General features: G+C 45.0%; 1 protein-coding gene across 1 annotated transcript in view; it reads left to right on the top strand.

The window, feature by feature from the left end:
• CDAN1 (codanin 1) overlaps window positions 1-26,868 on the top strand; it is a 270,195-nt gene that overhangs the window by 160,760 nt on the left and 82,567 nt on the right. The gene's annotated exons all lie outside the window — the stretch shown is intronic.

The raw sequence follows: 26,868 nt of genomic DNA, 5'->3' as shown, positions 1-26,868 counted from the left end.
TGTGTGGGGGGGGGGGGTTTCAGAAAGCGCTGGCAGATGAGAGAGAGAGAATGTATGTGGGGGGGAGGGGGGTTCAGGAAGCGCTGGCAGATGAGAGTGAGAAAGAGTGTGTGTGTGTGTTGTAGGGGTGTGTGGGGGGGGGGTGGGGGTTTCAGCTTGGAAGAAGAGGGGTGTGTGGGGGGGGTCTGGAAGTGCTGCGAGATGAGTGAGTGAGTGTGTGGGGGGGGGCGGTTTATCAAGTGTTTCCACATGAGTGTGTGTGGGGGGGGTCAGGAAGCGGTGCGATATGAGAGACTGAGTGTGTGTGTGTGTGGTGGGGGGGTTGCCACATGAGTGAGTGAGTGTGTATGTGGGGGGCAGGAATTTCAGGAAGCTCCCAGATGAGAGAGAGAGAGTGTGTGTGTGTTGGGGGGGGAGGTGGCGTTGAGGAAGTGTGGCCAAATGAGTGAGTGTGGGGGGGGGCAGGGGTTTCAGGAAGCGCTGGCAGATGAGTGTGTGTGTGTGTTGGGGGGGGGGGGCGTTGAGGAAGTGTGGCCAAATGAGAGTGAGTGAGTAAGTGGGGGGGGGGGGGGGGGGGGGGGGTAAGGAAGCGGTGCCAGATGAGAGTGTGTGTGTGTTGTATGGTTCAGTTTTGGGGGGGGGGGGGGGGGGGAGGGAGGATCGATCCTGCTTTTAAGAAAAAGGAATGAAGCGCCTCCTCTGCGCAATGCCCCCCCCCCTTGCCGCCATCCCACCCACAGCGATGCACCCGGCCGCCGCCATCGCACCCACCGTCACGTAGTTTTGCTGGCGGGGGACCCAAAATCTCGCCAGCAGAAGTCCTGTGTGTGTGCTGAGTGAGTCTGACTCCTCCAGCGATCTTCGGCGTTGCTAGCCTGTGCAGGGCGGGGTTCTGTGTGTCTGACGTCCTGCATGTGCAGGACTTCAGACACACAGAAGCCCTGCCTGCACAGGCTAACAACGCCGAAGATGACGCCGTAGTCAGCAGACAGGACTTGTGCTGGCGGGGTTTCGGGTCCCCCGCCAGCAAAGCAACGCGAAGGTGGGTGGCTTAGGAGGGGGTTGTTGCGGGGGGGTGTTGGACCTCCTTCTTTTGACCTGCAGCTTTGGGGGGGTGGGGTCGGGGCGGATCTACCATTATGTGGGCGGGGCTTCTAGTTTTTGAGGTTTGGCGCGCGGGCGGAGGGGTGTGTGTTGGATGTCGGAACAGTGGTCTCCGGAGTCATGTGGACTCCGGAGCTTTGGAGGTGGTTTCCCTTTCCGCGGGTGGGTCGGCAGGGGGAGGAGTAGTGTTTCCCTACTCCTCCTCCCCGTGCGTGGGTGCGAACCGTTTGTTTAGTAAAATTTTTTTTTTCTGCCCTCGACGTCATGACGTTTGACGCGAGGGCGGGGCACGGGTCTGTGGGGTGGCTTCACCACCATGAATCCACGAACCGTTCTGGGAGTCTGAGTGACTTCAGTGAAGTCAGTGTCCTCAGAACGTTGAGGGTGCGTTTTATTATAGTATATATATATATATATATATATATATATGTAAAATGTATATCTAAAAAAAAAATATATATATATAAAATATATATATATATATATATATATATATATATATATATTTTTTTTTTTTTTTTTTTTAAGTCTGGGTCAGGTAACATTCTAGCAAGGAGCAGTCTGTCATGTATGCACAGTCAGACAGCACACACCAGAATGAGGGAGAAATCTTCTTTATTTGCCAGCAAACAAGCAGGACATCAGTTCTAGCTCTCTTCTCTCTCTCTCAGCTCTCTGGATGTTATGGCTTTTGTCTGTCCTCTTCAGCTCTCTTCTCTTCTGTCTGTTCCTTCTGCTCTCTTCCTCTCCTGTTGTCTTCCAGCTTTCTTTCAGCTCTCCTTCCTTTCTTCTGACGTAAACTGCTTCTGCTCCTACTTAAATACTGTTCTATCCCCCTCCTAGCCTTGCCCCCCCTTACTCTCCAATTGGTTAAGCAATAGATTGGTTACCTGGCCTCAACCAATCATTACTTTAAAATATCAGTTACATAGGTTCCAGACATCCTAAACTGACCTCTAACCTGGGGCCCCTCAAGCCAGACAATATGGCACTAGAACTCTTATATTCTCATCATGATTGATTTCTCAGCTATAGCTTAAATTGCTTACTGGACTCTGGCATTCATTAAAGAGGTCAAAAGTCAGTCTTACTTAATAGCATACAGATATACTTTCAGGACTATTCCTACAGTTACCTATAATTAATCAAGACTTTTCCTGACCTTTTTCACCTATCAGCTTATACACAGAACTTGCTAGGACCACAGAAAACTCAAAACACATGTTGGCCTCTTCACTGCAGTCTTTGCTTAGAAAATACAGCAGAGAGTAACATTAGATTTAAAAAGGTATTCTACATTTAACTACACAGAGTAAACATATTCTAAAATGAGCATCCTTATAAGACATATTCTAAATATCAAAAACTTGTAAATACTAATCTATTGCCTCTCTCTCTAAATAGTATTTTCTATCTTGTAAACTACAATATATCTGGCTCATGCCAGAGCTTACAAAGGCTGCTCAGCATGCCTAATAATATACAGATGTGAGCTAGCTTTCATCATTCACCAGGGTGAAAGAAATTCCTGTCTCTGACCTTTCTAACCCAGCCCGGCAAACTAGACTTCTAGTAATCTGAACCAGCCTGCATTCCTTTACCTGCAGGACTGAAGAGAATTCAAACTTCAAGCTTTTAATATCATTTCTTATGTATATATAATTATGCCCATGGCTGCCTCATTCCCCCCTTTGAGACTAAAATCAGCTTATGCAGAGATAAGTCTCACATCTCAAACTCTGGAGATTATAGTGATCCTAACTGGGAATAGACTTGTGAATCACCATTACCTTACTTGTTAAGGTCCGACGGCATACTGCCGAAGCACATGAGGCCAAGAAACAAAACAACAACCCTGCTAAAACTAAGACTATTAGGGAAATGAACAAGGGACGTATCCAGGAGGTCAATGACCACCACCAGGAGGTAAGGTCTAATCCTCCTCGGTAATCCTCCACATTAAGGCTAGCCAACTGTAGGACTTTATCCATGGCATGCCTAACTACATGCGTCCTATTTATGACAATAGTACAGCACTCTGAAGAATTTAACACTGTGCAGAGACCACCCTGGGCTGCAAAGAGGTAGTCAAGACCCATACGGTTATACCGAGAAACTATACTTAATTCATTAATTTGATCCTGCAATGCATTGACTACCACGTTCAGCTCATGAACTAAAACATGAAGTAGGGACTGAAGTCTCCGAGTAGCCATACCTAGTTCAGTAATACCCGCTACCGGGCCCCCAATTGGAATCCAGGCCGTGGCAGAAAGGGCTACAAGTCTCTTTTTAGTCAGAGGATAAGTAGAATTGATATACTGGAGGGCTAATTCAATCGCCTCATCCTCTGTGGCAACGGAGGAGGGTAAGGACAAAGCCTCTCGCTTAGAACGGTGCGGGGATAGTGGCTTAAGAGGAATAACTTTAGGAAAATAATTCAAGGTTACCAATACACAAAAATCATATGTGGAGGGAAGAATCATGTGGAGGACATTATCACAGAGCCAGTAATGACCAAGGAGAGGGTGAGGAAAGTTCCCAATAAATGTTGGCTCAGGCTGGACAAGGTACTTAGGTTGCCCATAATGCGAGCCCCTATCCCAGGGGGAACGAAGACGAAATGGAGACTTTGCACACCATAGGCGCCAATCCCCAATTGTGACAGGCTGCTCATTTGTTAGTAACTCTTCATACCCCGGGGACTTATGAAAGTAGAAAATAAGCTTGGACACTATAGTCTTCTCAGTGGTACGCTTAGGAGCCAGATAATCACCTGGGTCATAATCTGCAGGTACGGTAGTAGGGCACATAGGAGTACCTGGAGAAACTACCCACACAGATTCTCCTTTTTCTGGGAGAACATTAGTATAGTTACAGGGAATGGGAAGAACAGTTGAGATGTTTCTTGTTAAACAAAACACTCCAGAAGCTGGATAGGGAGACGTAAAAACTGGCCTTAGAGAAGAGTCAGAGGGGGAAGTAGCATTATAAAAGGACCACCAAGTATAATCCTGGCTCCAAGGACCTGAACTCGAAAAATAGGGAGGTATAAGAGCTGGGAGCTGCACAGGGACAGGTACAGCTGGGACATCTGTAGTATAAGGAGAAAATCGGGAACACACAATACAAGGGGAAGTAATCTTTGCCTGGCTAATTAGTTCCTGGACAGAGTGTAACCAAAGGTTGGAGCGAGTTGGGGTATTAGGAACAAGGAGGCAAGGAGTAGAAAACAACAAAAGCATCCAAACTACTAACATTTTCTTTCTTCCTAATCTAAAACAAATACAGCAAACTAATTAAGCAATAATATTTCAACAGTCTGTGCTAATCACAGATTACTCTAATATAGTGTTCTCAGTCTTTGAGTTCTTATACCAGTTGGGATAGACCCTCAACTGACAAGGATCAAGCTTTCAAATTCCAAGAAAGCCAGAATCAGGCAAGAAAGAGTCTCAGTGTGAAGCCGAAGTTCAGCCGCTCCTGCAGTATACAGTTGACCCTTCTTTTCAGCTAGTAGATTCTTTGGTTCGGGTCAAGCGCAACTTCAATGGCTCCGCTGGATCACTTTCTGCTCTCCACTGTCTAGGCTCCGTCTGATCCGTGCTGGGCTCAGTCTGGTCAGCAGACTTAATTCGAGACCAATGGACCCATGGAGTTATCCCTGCGACCTTCACAGCTGTAGGGGTAGAAAGCAAAACAGTAAAAGGTCCTTTCCACCGGGGCCCCAAAGGCTGGAGCCTCCAGTCTTTCACCCAAACTCTATCCCCTGGCAGGAAGGAATGTACCTGAGCCTGGAAGGGGACAGGGTTTATTTCTCTCACATAAGACTGAAGCTCAGAAATTATCTTGCCCAAGAGGGCTACCTGCTCCTGCACCTGGGCAGACCCTAAAATCCCTATGTCTCCCTTAATTCCCTGTAAAATGGCTGGGGGCTTCCCATACACAATTTCAAAGGGAGAGAGGGCTGTTCCTTTAGTTGGGGTGCATCGGAGGCGGAAGAGGGCTAGTGGCAATGCCTGTGGCCATTTCAATTGGGTTTTCTGACAAATCTTTGCTAGGCTATTTTTCAAGGTTCTGTTTGCTCGCTCAACCTGCCCTGAACTCTGGGGACGATAGGCACAATGCAATTTCCAGGTAATGCGCAATGCGCGGGACAGGGCCTGAAGTGTAGCTTCAACAAAGGCGGGACCATTATCTGAACCTATGGCAAGGGGCAATCCATACCTGGGGATGACATCCCTAAGGAGAGCTCGAGCTACTTCTGTGGCTTTCTCAGTGACTGTAGGATATGCTTCCACCCACCCAGAGAAGGTACAGACCATGACCAAGAGATATCGGAGCCTACCGCTCCTGGGCATTTCTGTGAAGTCTATAACTAGGGACTCAAAGGGTGTTAGTCCTCTAGACTGAACTCCTGGTGGAATACGGGGTCCCTGACGAGCATTATTCTGGGTACAGAGAGTACATCGGGCAGAGGCAGTGGCAACCAGACTATCCAATCCTTCCAGCACCACTACTCGATTGAGTAGACGGGCTAGTGCTGTTTTCCCTAAGTGTGATAGGTCATGAGCTTGAGACACTACAGGCCAAGCTAGGTGGCGTGGCACCAGAACTCTGGTATCAGGGAGATGTAACCAGCCATCAGGTCTCCTTACTGCACCTTCCTCTTGAGCCCATCTCTCTTCCATTTGGGTATACATAGGTGTCCATTCTTGCAATCGGATTTGGAACAGGGGAGTCACAGTACTTGCTGGGGGTCCTCGAGCAGCTTCTTTGGCCACCCGATCAGCATGGCGGTTCCCTCGGGCCACTGGAGTATCTATTCTTTGGTGTCCCCTACAGTGAATGACAGCTACCTTCTTGGGGGCCCAAACAGCCTCTAGCAGCTGAAGTATTTCAGGTCCATACTTAACAGGTTGGCCTGCAGCATTTATGAGCCCCTTTTCCTTATACAAAGCTCCATGAGCATGTAGGGTTGTGAAGGCATACTTAGAATCAGTATAAATATTGGTTACCAGTCCTGCTGCTAGCTCCAGAGCTCGTATGAGGGCCACAAGTTCTGCTTTCTGGGCTGAAGTTCCTTGGGGCAGGGCTCTTGCTTCTATCACCTTGTCCTCTGTCACCACAGCATAGCCTGCCAATCGCTTGGAGTTCTCCACATAACTGCTTCCATCTGTAAAATAAATTACATCTGGGTCCCTCCACGGAACATCTTTAAGATCTGGTCGACTGGAGTACACTTCATCCATAGTTTGGATACAGTCATGATCCGGTGGTCCCTCAGATGCTGGCAAAAGAGTGGCAGGATTAAATGTAGCCACTGTTTCCAGGTGTATCCGTGGATTCTCACACAAGCTAGCTTGGTACTTAACCATGCGGTTATTTGTAAACCAGTGGTTGCCCTTATACTCCATGAGGGTGAGAACTGCATGGGGGACTTTAACAACCAGTTCTTGCCCCAAAGTCAACTTATCAGCTTCCTGGACCAGTAAGGCTGTTGCTGCAATGGCCCTCATACAGGCTGGCCATCCTTTAGCCACTCCATCCAGCTGTTTAGACAGGTATGCAACAGGCCTCTGCCAGGATCCCATCATCTGGGTCAGCACACCCAGAGCAACCCCCTGTCTCTCGTGGACATACAGTGAGAAAGGTTTCTCCACATCAGGAAGGCCTAACGCAGGGGCTTGGAGTAGGGCTTTCTTTATGGCAATGAAGGATTGTTGAGCAGTAGGTCCCCATTCAAATGGTTCCTTTTCACCCCCCTTTGTGGCTTGGTAAAGGGGTTTCGCCATCAATGCAAAATTTGGAATCCAAATTCTGCAAAATCCAGCTGCTCCCAGGAATTCCCTAACTTCCCTTCTGGACTTGGGTTGGGGAATTGCAGCTACCGCTTGCTTCCTACTAGCATCCAGTCTCCGACTTCCCTGGGAAATGCAAAAGCCCAAATACTTCACTTCTGACTGACAGAGTTGGGCCTTTGAGCGTGAGACCTTATAGCCTGCATCCAAGAGTAGCTCCAGCAATTCTCTAGTAGCCTCAAAACACTCTTCCTGGGTCACTGCTGCAATCAGGAGGTCATCTACATACTGGAGTAAAACTCGCCTGGAAGGCTCAGATTTAAAAGTCTTAAGGTCTTGCCCTAGGGCAGTCCCAAAAATGGTGGGGGAGTTCTTGAACCCCTGTGGCAGGCGAGTCCATGTATACTGAAGCTTCCTTCCTGTTACTGGGTTTTCCCATTGAAAGGCAAAAAGCAATTGACTGGCTGGGGCCACCCGAATACAAAAGAAGGCATCTTTTAGGTCTAGTGTCGTGAAATGGGTAGCTCCAGAAGGTATCAATCCTAGCAGGACATATGGATTAGGCACTACAGGGTGTAATGAAATAGTGGATTTGTTAACCACTCGTAAGTCTTGGACTGGCCGGTAGTCCTCAGTCCCTGGCTTCTGAACTGGCAACAGTGGCGTATTCCATGGAGACTGGCAAGGTCGAATAATTCCATGGGATAACAGACGATTCAGATGTGCTTGAATCCCTTCCAGAGCCTTTCTGGGAATTGGGTATTGACGAAGATGGATTGGCCGGGCACTTGGAAGTAAATCTACATGTACAGGAGGAATATTTCGGGCCAACCCTGGGGGATTATCTTCTGCCCATACCCCACTAACCTGAAAGCTGTCTGCCAGGGGTAGGTCAACTTGGCTATGTGACTGATGCAGCCGCCATTCTTCCTCAAGAGGGCAGCAGAAACTCAATATACCCTTAGGGCTGGATATCGGGGGCCGAAAGGAGACTGAAGTCTGGCCATCAGAGTCAAAGGAAATTTGGGCCCTAAGCTTGGACAGCAGGTCTCGACCTAACAAAGGGATTGGACAGTCTGGCATATACAGGAATTCATGAGTGACTATGTGTGAGCCTAATTGGCATCTACGGGTTGTCAGAAAGGGCCTCCGGTTCTGCACCCCCGTGGCACCCACCACTCGGACAGTTTTTCCAGACACAGGCGCTAATCGCTCCGTCACAACAGAATGTTCAGCTCCTGTATCAATCATGAATGGAATTGAGCGGCTCCCTATAGTTAACTTGACCATAGGTTCCTGGGAGCCCAGTTTGTAGGAACCCGGTCTGTCCTATTCGTCCCATTCTGCCATCTCAGCTATCCCGATGATGTCAGATTCAGGAGGCTCATATCTTCCCTCTCGAACTCGGCCTCGGCTTCCTCGATCTCCTGGTCCCCTTCTCAGTCCCTGGCGCCTCTGGGGGCATTCATCTTTCCAGTGCCCTCTTTCCTTACAATAGGCACACTGATCCCTCTCCAATCTTGGTCTGGGATTCTCCCCCCTTGGCCGGGATTGATTGAAGGAATCTCGGGGCCTGGCTGGTGGTCCGGGGTCCCACTTTGGCTTCCCATTAGCTAGAGGTCGACCTCGGTTAAGGGTGGAATTAGTAATGGCTGCCGCTAAAAGGTCGGCCTTCTTCTGCATCTTCCGGTCAGCCTCTCGGCGCACCTCCTGATCTCTATTAATGAAAACCTTGGTTGCGATCTCAATTAGCTGGGTGGTATTCATCCCTGCGAATCCCTCCTGATGCTGCAACTTCTTCCGGATATCTGGCATACTCTGGGCCACCAATGCACTATTCACCATTCTCTGGTTTTCTTGGGCTTCAGGGTCAAATGGGGTGTATGTTCTGTAGGCTTCAATTAGTCGCTCTAGAAAGGCCCCAGGGGATTCAGTTGCCCCTTGGAGAATTTCAGAGACCTTTGCCAGATTAATGGGCCTCTTTATGCCTTTCCTCATACCTTCCAGTAAGTCCCGGCGATAGCCAGACAACAGTTCATAGTGCTGCCCATCATTTGGATCCCAAACTGGAGCTGCGCGAGGAAACCGAGCTCTAACCCATCCCTCTGGGTCCTGTGTCCCCCCGGGGACACGCTCTCGCGTGATGGCCTCAGCATTTTGCAAAATCTTCCGCCTCTCCTCAGTTGTGAAGAGGGTCAGGAGAAGTTGTTGACAATCAGTCCAGGTTGGGTTATGGGTGGCCATAATGCTAGTCACTAGGTCCACCACTGCCTGAGGCTTTTCAGTATAAGAGGGGTAATGCGTCTTCCAATTCAGGAGATCGGTGGTTGTGAAGGGTACATACTGGTAGGCCTGTGCCTGTATAACCTGACCCTGATTATTAGGATCCGGTCGAGTGGTAGTTACCTGACGAAGTGGCAGAACTCTCGAGGAGGTGGGAATGGAACCTGAGGTAGAGCTAGGAGCTACCCTCCTATCATGCTCAAAAGTAATTGCAGCAGGTCTAACCCATTCAGTGGAGGTAGGTTGAAATCCTGAGGGATGGGGAGGGGTACTCATAGACTGAGAGGTGGTCACAGGTGAGTCAGTCCATTGAAAGGGATGCCGGGCCCCTGATGAGTGGGTAGGGGTACTAGAGGGAGAGGCTGGGCTGTCAGGAGTTGAGGAGTCAGGGAGTGGAGCCCAAAGTGGGTCTTCGGAGGTTAACAGGAGAGGATGTGGCAGAGGAGGGTAGAGACTGGGTGAAAAGTCCAACCTAGGGTGTGGCAGGTTTTGCACAGGAGGGGAAGAACTATCCGGAGAAGCCTGTGCTGGAGAAGCTTGGGCTGGGCAGCGTGGATCTCTAGGGGTGGCACGGAACCCCAACAATGGGCCATAAGGTGGTGGCTCAAGGTCTGAGGGGTCATCAGAGAGTATGGGTTTCTCGGACAGGGTAGGGGCGGAAGCCACCGATTGGGTGGTAGGCTTCCTGGGGCTCTTTCCCTCTTCTAGTTTAGATTTTCTAATCTTTCTTTGAACTTGGCCTAACATGAATTTTACTGGGGATCCCATATAAGTTTTCAACCACGAGGGAGGGTCAGTCACAAGGCTGTCCCAGGAATCTATATAAGGGAGTTGTTCAGAATATTCTGGTTCTCCTACAACTATGCTGTAGACCTTCCGGATTACTTCAATATCTAAGCTGCCACTAGGGGGCCACCCCACTCCCATAGATGGCCACTCAACTTCACACAAGGTTCTTAGAGTACTTGAGCTTAAAGTCTGTCCATAGTCATTAATTAAAAATCCTTTTTTAAAGTTCTTAAGCATACAATCTAGGGGGGTAGCAATTTGTCTAGATGATGTCCCACCCATAATGCTTACAGTTACAACACACAAAAGGGAGGGAGTTTTTGGATTTGCGGTAAGGGGTCCGCAGATCCGGAAACAAAAGGGTAGAACAAACAACAATCGCTTCCTTCCGTTGCTGGTCAATTGAACTCGCGTTAATTGAAAACGCAGCTATAAGAAGTCCGCACTCAGTTAATCATTCACGCATCACACATTCCATACAGAAAATCCCACCCAACAATTTCAGATTTCTCAGATACAGATAAGCTCAAGCGTTTTCGCTTCTAATCTCCTCTAGATTAGAAGGTACTAGGGCCTTCGCTGAGAGTTGATCAGGCTCTCCTTCCCTCAATTTTTGAGGGGGCTGGTTTACAACTTTCTAGCTAGAATTATAATACAGAATACAAAATACATACCCGGCGAATGTTCTCCAGTCAGTTGGGTGCTGGGATTAATGCAGGATTAATCCCACCGCTGCCACCAAGAATTGTTGCAGGAATTGAGATAGGAATTTGTGATACTTCAGGAGTCAGACAGCACACACCAGAATGAGGGAGAAATCTTCTTTATTTGCCAGCAAACAAAGCAGGACATCAGTTCTAGCTCTCTTCTCTCTCTCTCAGCTCTCTGGATGTTATGGCTTTTGTCTGTCCTCTTCAGCTCTCTTCTCTTCTGTCTGTTCCTTCTGCTCTCTTCCTCTCCTGTTGTCTTCCAGCTTTCTTTCAGCTCTCCTTCCTTTCTTCTGACGTAAACTGCTTCTGCTCCTACTTAAATACTGTTCTATCCCCCTCCTAGCCTTGCCCCCCCTTACTCTCCAATTGGTTAAGGAATAGATTGGTTACCTGGCCTCAACCAATCATTACTTTAAAATATCAGTTACATAGGTTCCAGACATCCTAAACTGACCTCTAACCTGGGGCCCCTCAAGCCAGACAATATGGCACTAGAACTCTTATATTCTCATCATGATTGATTTCTCAGCTATAGCTTAAATTGCTTACTGGACTCTGGCATTCATTAAAGAGGTCAAAAGTCAGTCTTACTTAATAGCATACAGATATACTTTCAGGACTATTCCTACAGTTACCTATAATTAATCAAGACTTTTCCTGACCTTTTTCACCTATCAGCTTATACACAGAACTTGCTAGGACCACAGAAAACTCAAAACACATGTTGGCCTCTTCACTGCAGTCTTTGCTTAGAAAATACAGCAGAGAGTAACATTAGATTTAAAAAGGTATTCTACATTTAACTACACAGAGTAAACATATTCTAAAATGAGCATCCTTATAAGACATATTCTAAATATCAAAAACTTGTAAATACTAATCTATTGCCTCTCTCTCTAAATAGTATTTTCTATCTTGTAAACTACAATATATCTGGCTCATGCCAGAGCTTACAAAGGCTGCTCAGCATGCCTAATAATATACAGATGTTGAGCTAGCTTTCATCATTCACCAGGGTGAAAGAAATTCCTGTCTCTGACCTTTCTAACCCAGCCCGGCAAACTAGACTTCTAGTAATCTGAACCAGCCTGCATTCCTTTACCTGCAGGACTGAAGAGAATTCAAACTTCAAGCTTTTAATATCATTTCTTATGTATATATAATTATGCCCATGGCTGCCTCATATATATAGATATATATATAGATATATATCATGTATGCACAGGATATATAGATATCCTGTGCATACATGACAGACTGCTCCTTGCTAGAATGTTACCTGACCCAGACTTAAAAAAAAAAAAAGGGGTCCCATTCCCTGTGGTCCCACCCCTTAGCAAAAATCAGGTGATTTACAAGAAATGGTCAAGGGAAAAAGGTCAAACAAAGGGGACTGAAAACAGGTTCTGAAAACTGGTTTGCACAACCAGCTAAACTGGCTGTGCAAACAACAAAGGTCTCCAGACCCACTGTGTTAAATGCTTGTGATAATCATCTACAGCCCTCAGGTCACATAAAAATTCCAATGCCTCTTGCATCCTTTTTTTTAGGCTCTGGTTCTTCTGATATTATTTTATTCCTTATTATTGCTGTTCCTGCCTTCCATAACAGGTGTCCTTGGAGGTGTGGTGTCAATCATCTCCGTCCGCCCAGGCGGTCCATTTATCCAGAGTGTCTGTTCAACGTGGTGTTGCAGGCTTTTCAACAGGTGCCCTTTGAACCACTAGGCCAGCTTACCTTGAAGGATTTGACCTTGAAGACACTGTTTTTGGTGGTGATGGCTTCCGCCAAGCGGGTTTCGCAGTTTCAGGCTCTGTCCTGCTGGGACCCTTTCTGCTCCTTCACGGAAGTCGGGGTGCAGCTTAGGACCATCCCGGCTTACCTGTTGGCTGGGAAGTCGCCACCTCTTGCAGTAAAGGTGCATTCCACCAGGGATCAGGCTGCGTCCTGGGCAGAGGCAGAAGCTGTTTCAGTGGCCAACATTTGTGCGGCAATGTGGGCTTCGGTGCACACTTCCATAAGGCACTACTGGTTGGATGTTATGGCGAGGTCAGATGCAGCCTTCGGGTCCTTGGTGTTGGTGGCTGAATGTCACCAGGCCCGCCGTATTTGAGGACCACTTTTATACATCCCATAAGTGTCTGGATTGATGAGGATTGTAGACACTATGGAAGGTAAAATTAGTTCTTACCTGATAATTTTCTTTCCATTAGTTCCAACAGTTCAATCCAGAGGCCTGCCCTACTGGTTTTTATTTGTGCTTTCTACTTTCAGTTGTCTGATGAGGAGATCTGGCAGAGGAGTTCCTTGCAGATTTGGACTCATGTGGTGGTCTTTGGGCCACGTTGAGTCTTCCACAGGTCTGTTGCGCTTTCAGCAGCCCATACTTGCAGCAGCAGCTGCTTCTTCATGCAGTTGGGCTTCCCATGCATGTGGCCCGAGGGCTCTCGGGTTGGCCTCTTTGAAGTGGTTGGTGTTCTGTTTCTTACAGGCAGGAGGTTTCTTGGTTCTTGTTTCCTGTTTTCTGCTTGGGTATCGATTATACTGTAGGCAAGTCCCCTGCACAGGGTACTATATGGCAGAGCTCTGCTCTTCTCTCTCTCTCCACCTGCTGGTAGATGGACATAACCTACAAGTCTCTGGATTGGATTGTTGGGGCTAATAGAAAATTATCAGGTAAAAACTAATTTTACCTTAAGCCTGTCTTCATTTGCCTAAACTTGCCCCTGTTGCCACCCATTTTATAAGCTCTTCATTATAGGGACTTAAGTGAAACTAGAAACATACATTTAAGCATTCAGCCCTAGTAAATTTTCAAAGAAGCCAATTTAGGAGCCTGCTCTGAAAGTTAGTAGCTTTAAACCCTTTGAATATTGTCCTTTCCTTATTCTCCTTTTGGACCTGTCCAGATATAACATAGTAACATAGTAGATGACAGCAGAAAAAGACCTACACGGTCCATCCAGTCTGCCCAACAAGACAACTCATGTGTGCTACTTTTGTGTATACCCTACTTTGATTTGTACCTGTGCTCTTCAGGGCACAGACTGTATAAGTCTGCCCAGCACTAGCCCCCGCCTCCCAACCACCAGCCCCGCCTCCCAACCAAGAACATAAGAGTTGCCCTACTGGGTTTTTTCAGAATTTTATATTAATATCCAGAAGGTAGAAGGATGGATAATATGTTTGGATGTTTTTCTGCGTTTAAAACCTCTGTACGGTTGCATAGTCCCCACCCCCACCCCATCTCCCTGGGTGAGTGAACCTTCCCTGCCAGCTTCCACTGTAACCATGAATAGAGACTGTAGGTAAGATCCAGCCCATGGAAGTCAGTGAGGTGGAGAACTGGAAGCTAATCTCTATCTACAGTAAGAGAGGAAGTGATCCAGAGGAAGCTGTTCTTTGTTGTGGAAGTGATGTTCCTGCATGGGGTGGAGAATAGAAGAGTAATTAATCTCTTCCAAAAAATGCCCTGATACATTTCTATGAGAGAATTATTTTCAGCAGCTTCAGTATACTTACACTGATTTACTGTAACATAGTGATCAAGGTACTGCACCTTTCCAACTGGCTTGCTCTCTTATCTCTCTTCATCACAGACACACGGAAAGCACACATACACATACCAACTCTCCTCCCCCCACCCCCAACATACATACAAATGCATTTCCATGCAGAGGGATTTGAAAACATTCAGTGTGCAATGCTGTGCATGTTTTTTTCCATTTATTTTTCTTAGTATAATGTAGAGGACTACTGTGTCCAATTTTAACCATTTATGAGTTTGAGGAAAAAGTAGTTGAATAATTTCTACACAGATATTGTTTACATTTATTTTAAGCTTCCTAAGTGAAAAACAGCTTGGTGGAAACTAACCACTCTGCCTAATAAGAGTGATTTCAAGTGTGTTTGTATATGTATATATGTATTTATTTATTATACTCTATATACTACATAAGGTCTTCACATAGGCATCAGAGCGATTAAGGTGGTTAAAAATAAAGAGGATTTAAATAAAAGAGAAAAGAAAGGGTCTAAACTACAGGGAAGGGAAGAATTATAAGAATAGGTGAATTTTGAGTACCATCTTGAAAGCTGAAAGGGAGGGGAAGTTTCTAATGTAGATGGAAAGGTTGTTCCAAAGTTTGGGACCAATATATCTGAAGGCAGAGCCTTGTGAGATTTTGGTCAGCTGAGTGTATGCGTCGGAGGGGAGTGTAAGGAATGACTAAGTTTGGGTATGAAGGGGCAGAAGGGAGGCTAGATTTGTAAACTAGTAGAAAAATTTTGTATTTGATCTGAGCTATATCAGGGAGCCAGTGTTCACGATAAAGGAGACTGGTGACATGATCGAACAAGCTAAAATTGTGAAGTAATTTCACTGTCGCTGACCAAATCAGTTTATGCTTAAGGGAATATGGTGGAATACCAGAATAAAGGGAGTTGCAGTAGTCAAAATGGAAGGTGATGAGGGCAAGAATAAGTGTGCGGAGAGATGAGGAAGACAGAGCGAAGACAATGAAGAGCAAATAACTAAATCTATCCGAGGCTTAAAATTGAGTTGTGGAAGAAAGGTGACACCTAAAATTTTAATCGAGTCCTTGTAATGCAACTGATGACCATCAGTAACAGGTGGGGGAGTGAGTAGGAAAAATGAATGGATTCTCAATTTGAAGAATTTAGAAAAAGATTGACAATATGCCAGGTGGAGATGTGTGAAAGGCAGGTGTTGAGATGGCAGAGGGGGGTCTAAGATATGACATAAAATCTGTATATCCTCATGAATGATTTTGAATGACAGTGAGGAGAGAGAAAAATGTTAAAAGAGTGGACACAAGGATGAAACCGTGAGGGACGCCTGAGTGGAGGGGAAGGGGAGATGTTAGAGTTCAGTTAAAGGTAAGCTAATGTGAGCGATTAGAAAGGTAACTAGAAAACCAAGAAAGAACAGTGCTAGAGATACTGCTACACAGAACTTGCTAGGACCACAGAAAACTCAAAACACATGTTGGCCTCTTCACTGCAGTCTTTGCTTAGAAAATACAGCAGAGAGTAACATTAGATTTAAAAAGGTATTCTACATTTAACTACACAGAGTAAACATATTCTAAAATGAGCATCCTTATAAGACATATTCTAAATATCAAAAACTTGTAAATACTAATCTATTGCCTCTCTCTCTAAATAGTATTTTCTATCTTGTAAACTACAATATATCTGGCTCATGCCAGAGCTTACAAAGGCTGCTCAGCATGCCTAATAATATACAGATGTTGAGCTAGCTTTCATCATTCACCAGGGTGAAAGAAATTCCTGTCTCTGACCTTTCTAACCCAGCCCGGCAAACTAGACTTCTAGTAATCTGAACCAGCCTGCATTCCTTTACCTGCAGGACTGAAGAGAATTCAAACTTCAAGCTTTTAATATCATTTCTTATGTATATATAATTATGCCCATGGCTGCCTCATATATATAGATATATATATAGATATATATCATGTATGCACAGGATATATAGATATCCTGTGCATACATGACAGACTGCTCCTTGCTAGAATGTTACCTGACCCAGACTTAAAAAAAAAAAAAAAAAAAGGGGTCCCATTCCCTGTGGTCCCACCCCTTAGCAAAAATCAGGTGATTTACAAGAAATGGTCAAGGGAAAAAGGTCAAACAAAGGGGACTGAAAACAGGTTCTGAAAACTGGTTTGCACAACCAGCTAAACTGGCTGTGCAAACAACAAAGGTCTCCAGACCCACTGTGTTAAATGCTTGTGATAATCATCTACAGCCCTCAGGTCACATAAAAATTCCAATGCCTCTTGCATCCTTTTTTTAGGCTCTGGTTCTTCTGATATTATTTTATTCCTTATTATTGCTGTTCCTGCCTTCCATAACAGGTGTCCTTGGAGGTGTGGTGTCAATCATCTCCGTCCGCCCAGGCGGTCCATTTATCCAGAGTGTCTGTTCAACGTGGTGTTGCAGGCTTTTCAACAGGTGCCCTTTGAACCACTAGGCCAGCTTACCTTGAAGGATTTGACCTTGAAGACACTGTTTTTGGTGGTGATGGCTTCCGCCAAGCGGGTTTCGCAGTTTCAGGCTCTGTCCTGCTGGGACCCTTTCTGCTCCTTCACGGAAGTCGGGGTGCAGCTTAGGACCATCCCGGCTTACCTGTTGGCTGGGAAGTCGCCACCTCTTGCAGTAAAGGTGCATTCCACCAGGGATCAGGCTGCGTCCTGGGCAGAGGCAGAAGCTGTTTCAGTGGCCAACATTTGTGCGGCAATGTGGGCTTCGGTGCACACTTCCATAAGGCACTACTGGTTGGATGTTATGGCGAGGTCAGATGCAGCCTTCGGGTCCTTGGTGTTGGTGGCTGAATGTCACCAGGCCCGCCGTATTTGAGGACCACTTTTATACATCCCATAAGTGTCTGGATTGATGAGGATTGTAGACACTATGGAAGGTAAAATTAGTTCTTACCTGATAATTTTCTTTCCATTAGTTCCAACAGTTCAATCCAGAGGCCTGCCCTACTGGTTTTTATTTGTGCTTTCTACTTTCAGTTGTCTGATGAGGAGATCTGGCAGAGGAGTTCCTTGCAGATTTGGACTCATGTGGTGGTCTTTGGGCCACGTTGAGTCTTCCACAGGTCTGTTGCGCTTTCAGCAGCCCATACTTGCAGCAGCAGCTGCTTCTTCATGCAGTTGGGCTTCCCATGCATGTGGCCCGAGGGCTCTCGGGTTGGCCTCTTTGAAGTGGTTGGTGTTCTGTTTCTTACAGGCAGGAGGTTTCTTGGTTCTTGTTTCCTGTTTTCTGCTTGGGTATCGATTATACTGTAGGCAAGTCCCCTGCACAGGGTACTATATGGCAGAGCTCTGCTCTTCTCTCTCTCTCCACCTGCTGGTAGATGGACATAACCTACAAGTCTCTGGATTGGATTGTTGGGGCTAATAGAAAATTATCAGGTAAAAACTAATTTTACCTTAAGCCTGTCTTCATTTGCCTAAACTTGCCCCTGTTGCCACCCATTTTATAAGCTCTTCATTATAGGGACTTAAGTGAAACTAGAAACATACATTTAAGCATTCAGCCCTAGTAAATTTTCAAAGAAGCCAATTTAGGAGCCTGCTCTGAAAGTTAGTAGCTTTAAACCCTTTGAATATTGTCCTTTCCTTATTCTCCTTTTGGACCTGTCCAGATATAACATAGTAACATAGTAGATGACAGCAGAAAAAGACCTACACGGTCCATCCAGTCTGCCCAACAAGACAACTCATGTGTGCTACTTTTGTGTATACCCTACTTTGATTTGTACCTGTGCTCTTCAGGGCACAGACTGTATAAGTCTGCCCAGCACTAGCCCCGCCTCCCAACCACCAGCCCCGCCTCCCAACCAAGAACATAAGAGTTGCCCTACTGGGTTTTTTCAGAATTTTATATTAATATCCAGAAGGTAGAAGGATGGATAATATGTTTGGATGTTTTTCTGCGTTTAAAACCTCTGTACGGTTGCATAGTCCCCACCCCCACCCCATCTCCCTGGGTGAGTGAACCTTCCCTGCCAGCTTCCACTGTAACCATGAATAGAGACTGTAGGTAAGATCCAGCCCATGGGAAGTCAGTGAGGTGGAGAACTGGAAGCTAATCTCTATCTACAGTAAGAGAGGAAGTGATCCAGAGGAAGCTGTTCTTTGTTGTGGAAGTGATGTTCCTGCATGGGGTGGAGAATAGAAGAGTAATTAATCTCTTCCAAAAAATGCCCTGATACATTTCTATGAGAGAATTATTTTCAGCAGCTTCAGTATACTTACACTGATTTACTGTAACATAGTGATCAAGGTACTGCACCTTTCCAACTGGCTTGCTCTCTTATCTCTCTTCATCACAGACACACGGAAAGCACACATACACATACCAACTCTCCTCCCCCCACCCCCAACATACATACAAATGCATTTCCATGCAGAGGGATTTGAAAACATTCAGTGTGCAATGCTGTGCATGTTTTTTCCATTTATTTTTCTTAGTATAATGTAGAGGACTACTGTGTCCAATTTTAACCATTTATGAGTTTGAGGAAAAAGTAGTTGAATAATTTCTACACAGATATTGTTTACATTTATTTTAAGCTTCCTAAGTGAAAAACAGCTTGGTGGAAACTAACCACTCTGCCTAATAAGAGTGATTTCAAGTGTGTTTGTATATGTATATATGTATTTATTTATTATACTCTATATACTACATAAGGTCTTCACATAGGCATCAGAGCGATTAAGGTGGTTAAAAAATAAAGAGGATTTAAATAAAAGAGAAAAGAAAGGGTCTAAACTACAGGGAAGGGAAGAATTATAAGAATAGGTGAATTTTGAGTACCATCTTGAAAGCTGAAAGGGAGGGGAAGTTTCTAATGTAGATGGAAAGGTTGTTCCAAAGTTTGGGACCAATATATCTGAAGGCAGAGCCTTGTGAGATTTTGGTCAGCTGAGTGTATGCGTCGGAGGGGAGTGTAAGGAATGACTAAGTTTGGGTATGAAGGGGCAGAAGGGAGGCTAGATTTGTAAACTAGTAGAAAAATTTTGTATTTGATCTGAGCTATATCAGGGAGCCAGTGTTCACGATAAAGGAGACTGGTGACATGATCGAACAAGCTAAAATTGTGAAGTAATTTCACTGTCGCTGACCAAATCAGTTTATGCTTAAGGGAATATGGTGGAATACCAGAATAAAGGGAGTTGCAGTAGTCAAAATGGAAGGTGATGAGGGCAAGAATAAGTGTGCGGAGAGATGAGGAAGACAGAGCGAAGACAATGAAGAGCAAATAACTAAATCTATCCGAGGCTTAAAATTGAGTTGTGGAAGAAAGGTGACACCTAAAATTTTAATCGAGTCCTTGTAATGCAACTGATGACCATCAGTAACAGGTGGGGGAGTGAGTAGGAAAAATGAATGGATTCTCAATTTGAAGAATTTAGAAAAAGATTGACAATATGCCAGGTGGAGATGTGTGAAAGGCAGGTGTTGAGATGGCAGAGGGGGGTCTAAGATATGACATAAAATCTGTATATCCTCATGAATGATTTTGAATGACAGTGAGGAGAGAGAAAAATGTTAAAAAGAGTGGACACAAGGATGAAACCGTGAGGGACGCCTGAGTGGAGGGGAAGGGGAGATGTTAGAGTTCAGTTAAAGGTAAGCTAATGTGAGCGATTAGAAAGGTAACTAGAAAACCAAGAAAGAACAGTGCTAGAGATACTGCTACACAGAACTTGCTAGGACCACAGAAAACTCAAAACACATGTTGGCCTCTTCACTGCAGTCTTTGCTTAGAAAATACAGCAGAGAGTAACATTAGATTTAAAAAGGTATTCTACATTTAACTACACAGAGTAAACATATTCTAAAATGAGCATCCTTATAAGACATATTCTAAATATCAAAAACTTGTAAATACTAATCTATTGCCTCTCTCTCTAAATAGTATTTTCTATCTTGTAAACTACAATATATCTGGCTCATGCCAGAGCTTACAAAGGCTGCTCAGCATGCCTAATAATATACAGATGTTGAGCTAGCTTTCATCATTCACCAGGGTGAAAGAAATTCCTGTCTCTGACCTTTCTAACCCAGCCCGGCAAACTAGACTTCTAGTAATCTGAACCAGCCTGCATTCCTTTACCTGCAGGACTGAAGAGAATTCAAACTTCAAGCTTTTAATATCATTTCTTATGTATATATAATTATGCCCATGGCTGCCTCATATATATAGATATATATATAGATATATACTACTACTACTATTTAACATTTCTAGAGCGCTACAAAGTGTACGCAGCGCTGTACAAACACAGAAGAAAGACAGTCCCTGCTCAAAGAGCTTACAATCTAATATATATATATATATATATAATATATATATAATATAATATATATCATGTATGCACAGGATATATAGATATCCTGTGCATACATGACAGACTGCTCCTTGCTAGAATGTTACCTGACCCAGACTTAAAAAAAAAAAAAAAAAAAGGGGTCCCATTCCCTGTGGTCCCACCCCTTAGCAAAAATCAGGTGATTTACAAGAAATGGTCAAGGGAAAAAGGTCAAACAAAGGGGACTAAAAACAGGTTCTGAAAACTGGTTTGCACAACCAGCTAAACTGGCTGTGCAAACAACAAAGGTCTCCAGACCCACTGTGTTAAATGCTTGTGATAATCATCTACAGCCCTCAGGTCACATAAAAATTCCAATGCCTCTTGCATCCTTTTTTTTAGGCTCTGGTTCTTCTGATATTATTTTATTCCTTATTATTGCTGTTCCTGCCTTCCATAACAGGTGTCCTTGGAGGTGTGGTGTCAATCATCTCCGTCCGCCCAGGCGGTCCATTTATCCAGAGTGTCTGTTCAACGTGGTGTTGCAGGCTTTTCAACAGGTGCCCTTTGAACCACTAGGCCAGCTTACCTTGAAGGATTTGACCTTGAAGACACTGTTTTTGGTGGTGATGGCTTCCGCCAAGCGGGTTTCGCAGTTTCAGGCTCTGTCCTGCTGGGACCCTTTCTGCTCCTTCACGGAAGTCGGGGTGCAGCTTAGGACCATCCCGGCTTACCTGTTGGCTGGGAAGTCGCCACCTCTTGCAGTAAAGGTGCATTCCACCAGGGATCAGGCTGCGTCCTGGGCAGAGGCAGAAGCTGTTTCAGTGGCCAACATTTGTGCGGCAATGTGGGCTTCGGTGCACACTTCCATAAGGCACTACTGGTTGGATGTTATGGCGAGGTCAGATGCAGCCTTCGGGTCCTTGGTGTTGGTGGCTGAATGTCACCAGGCCCGCCGTATTTGAGGACCACTTTTATACATCCCATAAGTGTCTGGATTGATGAGGATTGTAGACACTATGGAAGGTAAAATTAGTTCTTACCTGATAATTTTCTTTCCATTAGTTCCAACAGTTCAATCCAGAGGCCTGCCCTACTGGTTTTTATTTGTGCTTTCTACTTTCAGTTGTCTGATGAGGAGATCTGGCAGAGGAGTTCCTTGCAGATTTGGACTCATGTGGTGGTCTTTGGGCCACGTTGAGTCTTCCACAGGTCTGTTGCGCTTTCAGCAGCCCATACTTGCAGCAGCAGCTGCTTCTTCATGCAGTTGGGCTTCCCATGCATGTGGCCCGAGGGCTCTCGGGTTGGCCTCTTTGAAGTGGTTGGTGTTCTGTTTCTTACAGGCAGGAGGTTTCTTGGTTCTTGTTTCCTGTTTTCTGCTTGGGTATCGATTATACTGTAGGCAAGTCCCCTGCACAGGGTACTATATGGCAGAGCTCTGCTCTTCTCTCTCTCTCCACCTGCTGGTAGATGGACATAACCTACAAGTCTCTGGATTGGATTGTTGGGGCTAATAGAAAATTATCAGGTAAAAACTAATTTTACCTTAAGCCTGTCTTCATTTGCCTAAACTTGCCCCTGTTGCCACCCATTTTATAAGCTCTTCATTATAGGGACTTAAGTGAAACTAGAAACATACATTTAAGCATTCAGCCCTAGTAAATTTTCAAAGAAGCCAATTTAGGAGCCTGCTCTGAAAGTTAGTAGCTTTAAACCCTTTGAATATTGTCCTTTCCTTATTCTCCTTTTGGACCTGTCCAGATATAACATAGTAACATAGTAGATGACAGCAGAAAAAGACCTACACGGTCCATCCAGTCTGCCCAACAAGACAACTCATGTGTGCTACTTTTGTGTATACCCTACTTTGATTTGTACCTGTGCTCTTCAGGGCACAGACTGTATAAGTCTGCCCAGCACTAGCCCCGCCTCCCAACCACCAGCCCCGCCTCCCAACCAAGAACATAAGAGTTGCCCTACTGGGTTTTTTCAGAATTTTATATTAATATCCAGAAGGTAGAAGGATGGATAATATGTTTGGATGTTTTTCTGCGTTTAAAACCTCTGTACGGTTGCATAGTCCCCACCCCCACCCCATCTCCCTGGGTGAGTGAACCTTCCCTGCCAGCTTCCACTGTAACCATGAATAGAGACTGTAGGTAAGATCCAGCCCATGGGAAGTCAGTGAGGTGGAGAACTGGAAGCTAATCTCTATCTACAGTAAGAGAGGAAGTGATCCAGAGGAAGCTGTTCTTTGTTGTGGAAGTGATGTTCCTGCATGGGGTGGAGAATAGAAGAGTAATTAATCTCTTCCAAAAAATGCCCTGATACATTTCTATGAGAGAATTATTTTCAGCAGCTTCAGTATACTTACACTGATTTACTGTAACATAGTGATCAAGGTACTGCACCTTTCCAACTGGCTTGCTCTCTTATCTCTCTTCATCACAGACACACGGAAAGCACACATACACATACCAACTCTCCTCCCCCCACCCCCAACATACATACAAATGCATTTCCATGCAGAGGGATTTGAAAACATTCAGTGTGCAATGCTGTGCATGTTTTTTCCATTTATTTTTCTTAGTATAATGTAGAGGACTACTGTGTCCAATTTTAACCATTTATGAGTTTGAGGAAAAAGTAGTTGAATAATTTCTACACAGATATTGTTTACATTTATTTTAAGCTTCCTAAGTGAAAAACAGCTTGGTGGAAACTAACCACTCTGCCTAATAAGAGTGATTTCAAGTGTGTTTGTATATGTATATGTATTTATTTATTATACTCTATATACTACATAAGGTCTTCACATAGGCATCAGAGCGATTAAGGTGGTTAAAAAATAAAGAGGATTTAAATAAAAGAGAAAAGAAAGGGTCTAAACTACAGGGAAGGGAAGAATTATAAGAATAGGTGAATTTTGAGTACCATCTTGAAAGCTGAAAGGGAGGGGAAGTTTCTAATGTAGATGGAAAGGTTGTTCCAAAGTTTGGGACCAATATATCTGAAGGCAGAGCCTTGTGAGATTTTGGTCAGCTGAGTGTATGCGTCGGAGGGGAGTGTAAGGAATGACTAAGTTTGGGTATGAAGGGGCAGAAGGGAGGCTAGATTTGTAAACTAGTAGAAAAATTTTGTATTTGATCTGAGCTATATCAGGGAGCCAGTGTTCACGATAAAGGAGACTGGTGACATGATCGAACAAGCTAAAATTGTGAAGTAATTTCACTGTCGCTGACCAAATCAGTTTATGCTTAAGGGAATATGGTGGAATACCAGAATAAAGGGAGTTGCAGTAGTCAAAATGGAAGGTGATGAGGGCAAGAATAAGTGTGCGGAGAGATGAGGAAGACAGAGCGAAGACAATGAAGAGCAAATAACTAAATCTATCCGAGGCTTAAAATTGAGTTGTGGAAGAAAGGTGACACCTAAAATTTTAATCGAGTCCTTGTAATGCAACTGATGACCATCAGTAACAGGTGGGGGAGTGAGTAGGAAAAATGAATGGATTCTCAATTTGAAGAATTTAGAAAAAGATTGACAATATGCCAGGTGGAGATGTGTGAAAGGCAGGTGTTGAGATGGCAGAGGGGGGTCTAAGATATGACATAAAATCTGTATATCCTCATGAATGATTTTGAATGACAGTGAGGAGAGAGAAAAATGTTAAAAAGAGTGGACACAAGGATGAAACCGTGAGGGACGCCTGAGTGGAGGGGAAGGGGAGATGTTAGAGTTCAGTTAAAGGTAAGCTAATGTGAGCGATTAGAAAGGTAACTAGAAAACCAAGAAAGAACAGTGCTAGAGATACTGATAGAGTGAAGATGTTGAAGGAGGGAATCGTCAACCAGATCAAAAACAAAAGAAAGATTGACTGATATAAGGACCACAGAGGAATAGTGATGTAAAGAAAGTATGGGAGTCATGGAGGGCATGCAGAAGGGTTTCAGCGCTATGATTCTGATGAAAGCCAGATTGGTCAGGGGGAGAATATTGCTTTGTTCTAGGTGCTGAGAAAGTTTGAATGTGGACCAGTTTTTCCAGAACCTTGGAAAGGAAGGGGAGATTAGAAGTGGGTCAAACTTGAAGGGAGGGACGGATCAAGGTGGGGGTTTCTTTAGCAGGGGACGAATTAGAGCATGTTTCCGGGTAAGGGAGGCTACAAAGTCTTCCATGAGACGAGCTAATAAGAGAAAGGAGAAGAGGGATTAAGCATTCTGAAAGGCTTTTGACTAGAAAGGCAGGCCAGGGGTCTGCGGATGAAGAGGAGGGATTGAGAGAGGCAATAACATGAGTGAGAGAGAGAGAGAGGGGTGGAGATGTTATAAATGGACCAGCTAGAGGAGGGATAGGAAGGAAAGGCGATACGGGTAGTTGATACAGTTACATCAGAGATGGGTGTTGAGATAAAGAGGTGATGTAGGTTTTGCAGAGGGGGAAGAAATGAGAGGTAGCAAGGTAGAACGAGAGACCAGAGTGGAAGGAGAGGATGGGGAAAAGGCTGTAGGGGGAATGAGAAGAGGCAGAAATTGTAGGTTGGGAGGGGGAAAGAAGACGACAGAGATTGACATGCAAGATGGAGAGAGACAGTTTTAGTTTGCCAGGCATCAGCCAGGAAATTAAGAGGGAGAATTAGAGGATTGTAGTTTAAATTTATAGTAGAAGAAGGTGCAGTAGAATTGAGAGTTTGAAAGAGAGCTCCTGGACAATTAAGAGAACATGAGATCTTGGTTACAAAATATTGACACTTTGCATAGTGAATTTCTCTGCTTTATTCTTTATAGCATGGTTGCAATCGGGCATGGTCTGAGGGTGAACGTGTTTTACACCAACAGTATTCAGCTGAACAAAGAAAGGTGCAGAGTAGCTTGAGGGCTGGCAAGAACCAAGAGCGGAATGGGGGCAGGAGGGGGATAATGAAGTAAGGGGAGCATGAGAGTCTAGGATGGTGGAGAGCGCGCAATCGAAGTCAAGAATGAGCTGAATAAGAGGAAAAGAGGCAGGTTGAGGGGAAAGATGAGTAATGGAGATCTTTGAGATTGCAATATTGTTGAGAGAGTAGGCAAGAAGAGGAGATGGAAGAGAGAAACAGAGATGATGATGATCAGACCAAGGGATGATGAAAGGTTCGAGAAAAGAGGATGGAATAGCAGGTTGGGAGGAGCTGAAAATAAGATCCAGAGCGTTACCAGAAGAGTGGGTAGGGCAAGATGCATGCTGTGCGAGACCAACACTAGATGCAAGGCAAAGAAATGAGTGCAAGGCATCAGATGTGGGGGGGGGGGGGATTAAAATTTCCCAAAAATAGGGAGAAGCAGCACATTCAGATGTAACGGCTGAAAGTTCCTCTACAGAAGCACCATAGGAAGAGGAGGGTGATAATATAAGAGCTAAGAAAAAGTGGAAAAGAGAGAGAGTGAAATGAAAAAAGAGAGCTGCTGAGATTGAGAGAGGTGTGGAGGGGAAAATGGTTACCTGAAGAGCAGAGGAGAAAAAGCAAGCCACACCAATGCCACATTATGCAGGCCGGGGGGGGGGGGCATGGAGAGATGGGAAACCAAGGGTGGGGGTGGGGGCAGGATTCCAAGAGAGATGCTTTGTCACCGAGGCAAAGCCATGTTTCAGTGACCACAGAATGTCCAGGGAGTGATAGGAAATAAGGTCAGAGATAAGGGGAGCTTTGTGTCTAAGGGAGTGAGAATTGAGAAGGCTGCATTTCAAAGAATTGCGATGAGGGCTGGCAAGGGGAGAGAGAGGGCTGATGGTAACTGGGATGATACAGTAGTATGTAGGGCAAATGATGATGCAGTATGGTAGGTGTATGTGAAGAGGGAGGAGAAGTACAGTGCCATGACATGAGAACATCCGATGATATGATCAGGGAGAATATGGTTGAAACTAAGACAAAGAGGAAGTAGAGAGTTGTGACCCAGGCACCCAAGAATGCGCTTCATAGAGCATGACCTCTTCATGTGGCGCAAGTGGCTTAGGCTGAGGTAGTTTAAATGGACTGGGAAAGCTGATATCACTTTCAGTGTAAAACAGCAGAGATTGAGAAGAGTCGAGAACAGTGCAAAATGACAACTTGAGCCTGTAAAGAAGAGTAAAAGAGAGTTCAACAAAATTACATCAAATATTATAGACAGGTGCAGACACAAGCACCTTGGGCTGATTTTGTTTAAATGGACTGGAAAAGCTGAGGTCACCTTCAGTGTGAAACAGCAAGGATCGAGGAGAGGCGGGAACAGTGCAAAATGAGAGCTCTTGTTTATGCTTAGTTGTTGCAGGTTTCTAACTGCTCTCCCA

Source organism: Microcaecilia unicolor, chromosome 9, assembly GCF_901765095.1.
Source record: "Microcaecilia unicolor chromosome 9, aMicUni1.1, whole genome shotgun sequence".
NCBI classification, from domain to species: domain Eukaryota; kingdom Metazoa; phylum Chordata; class Amphibia; order Gymnophiona; family Siphonopidae; genus Microcaecilia; species Microcaecilia unicolor.
Note: the sequence above shows the minus strand (reverse complement) of the source record. Positions and strands in the feature narration are given on the sequence as shown.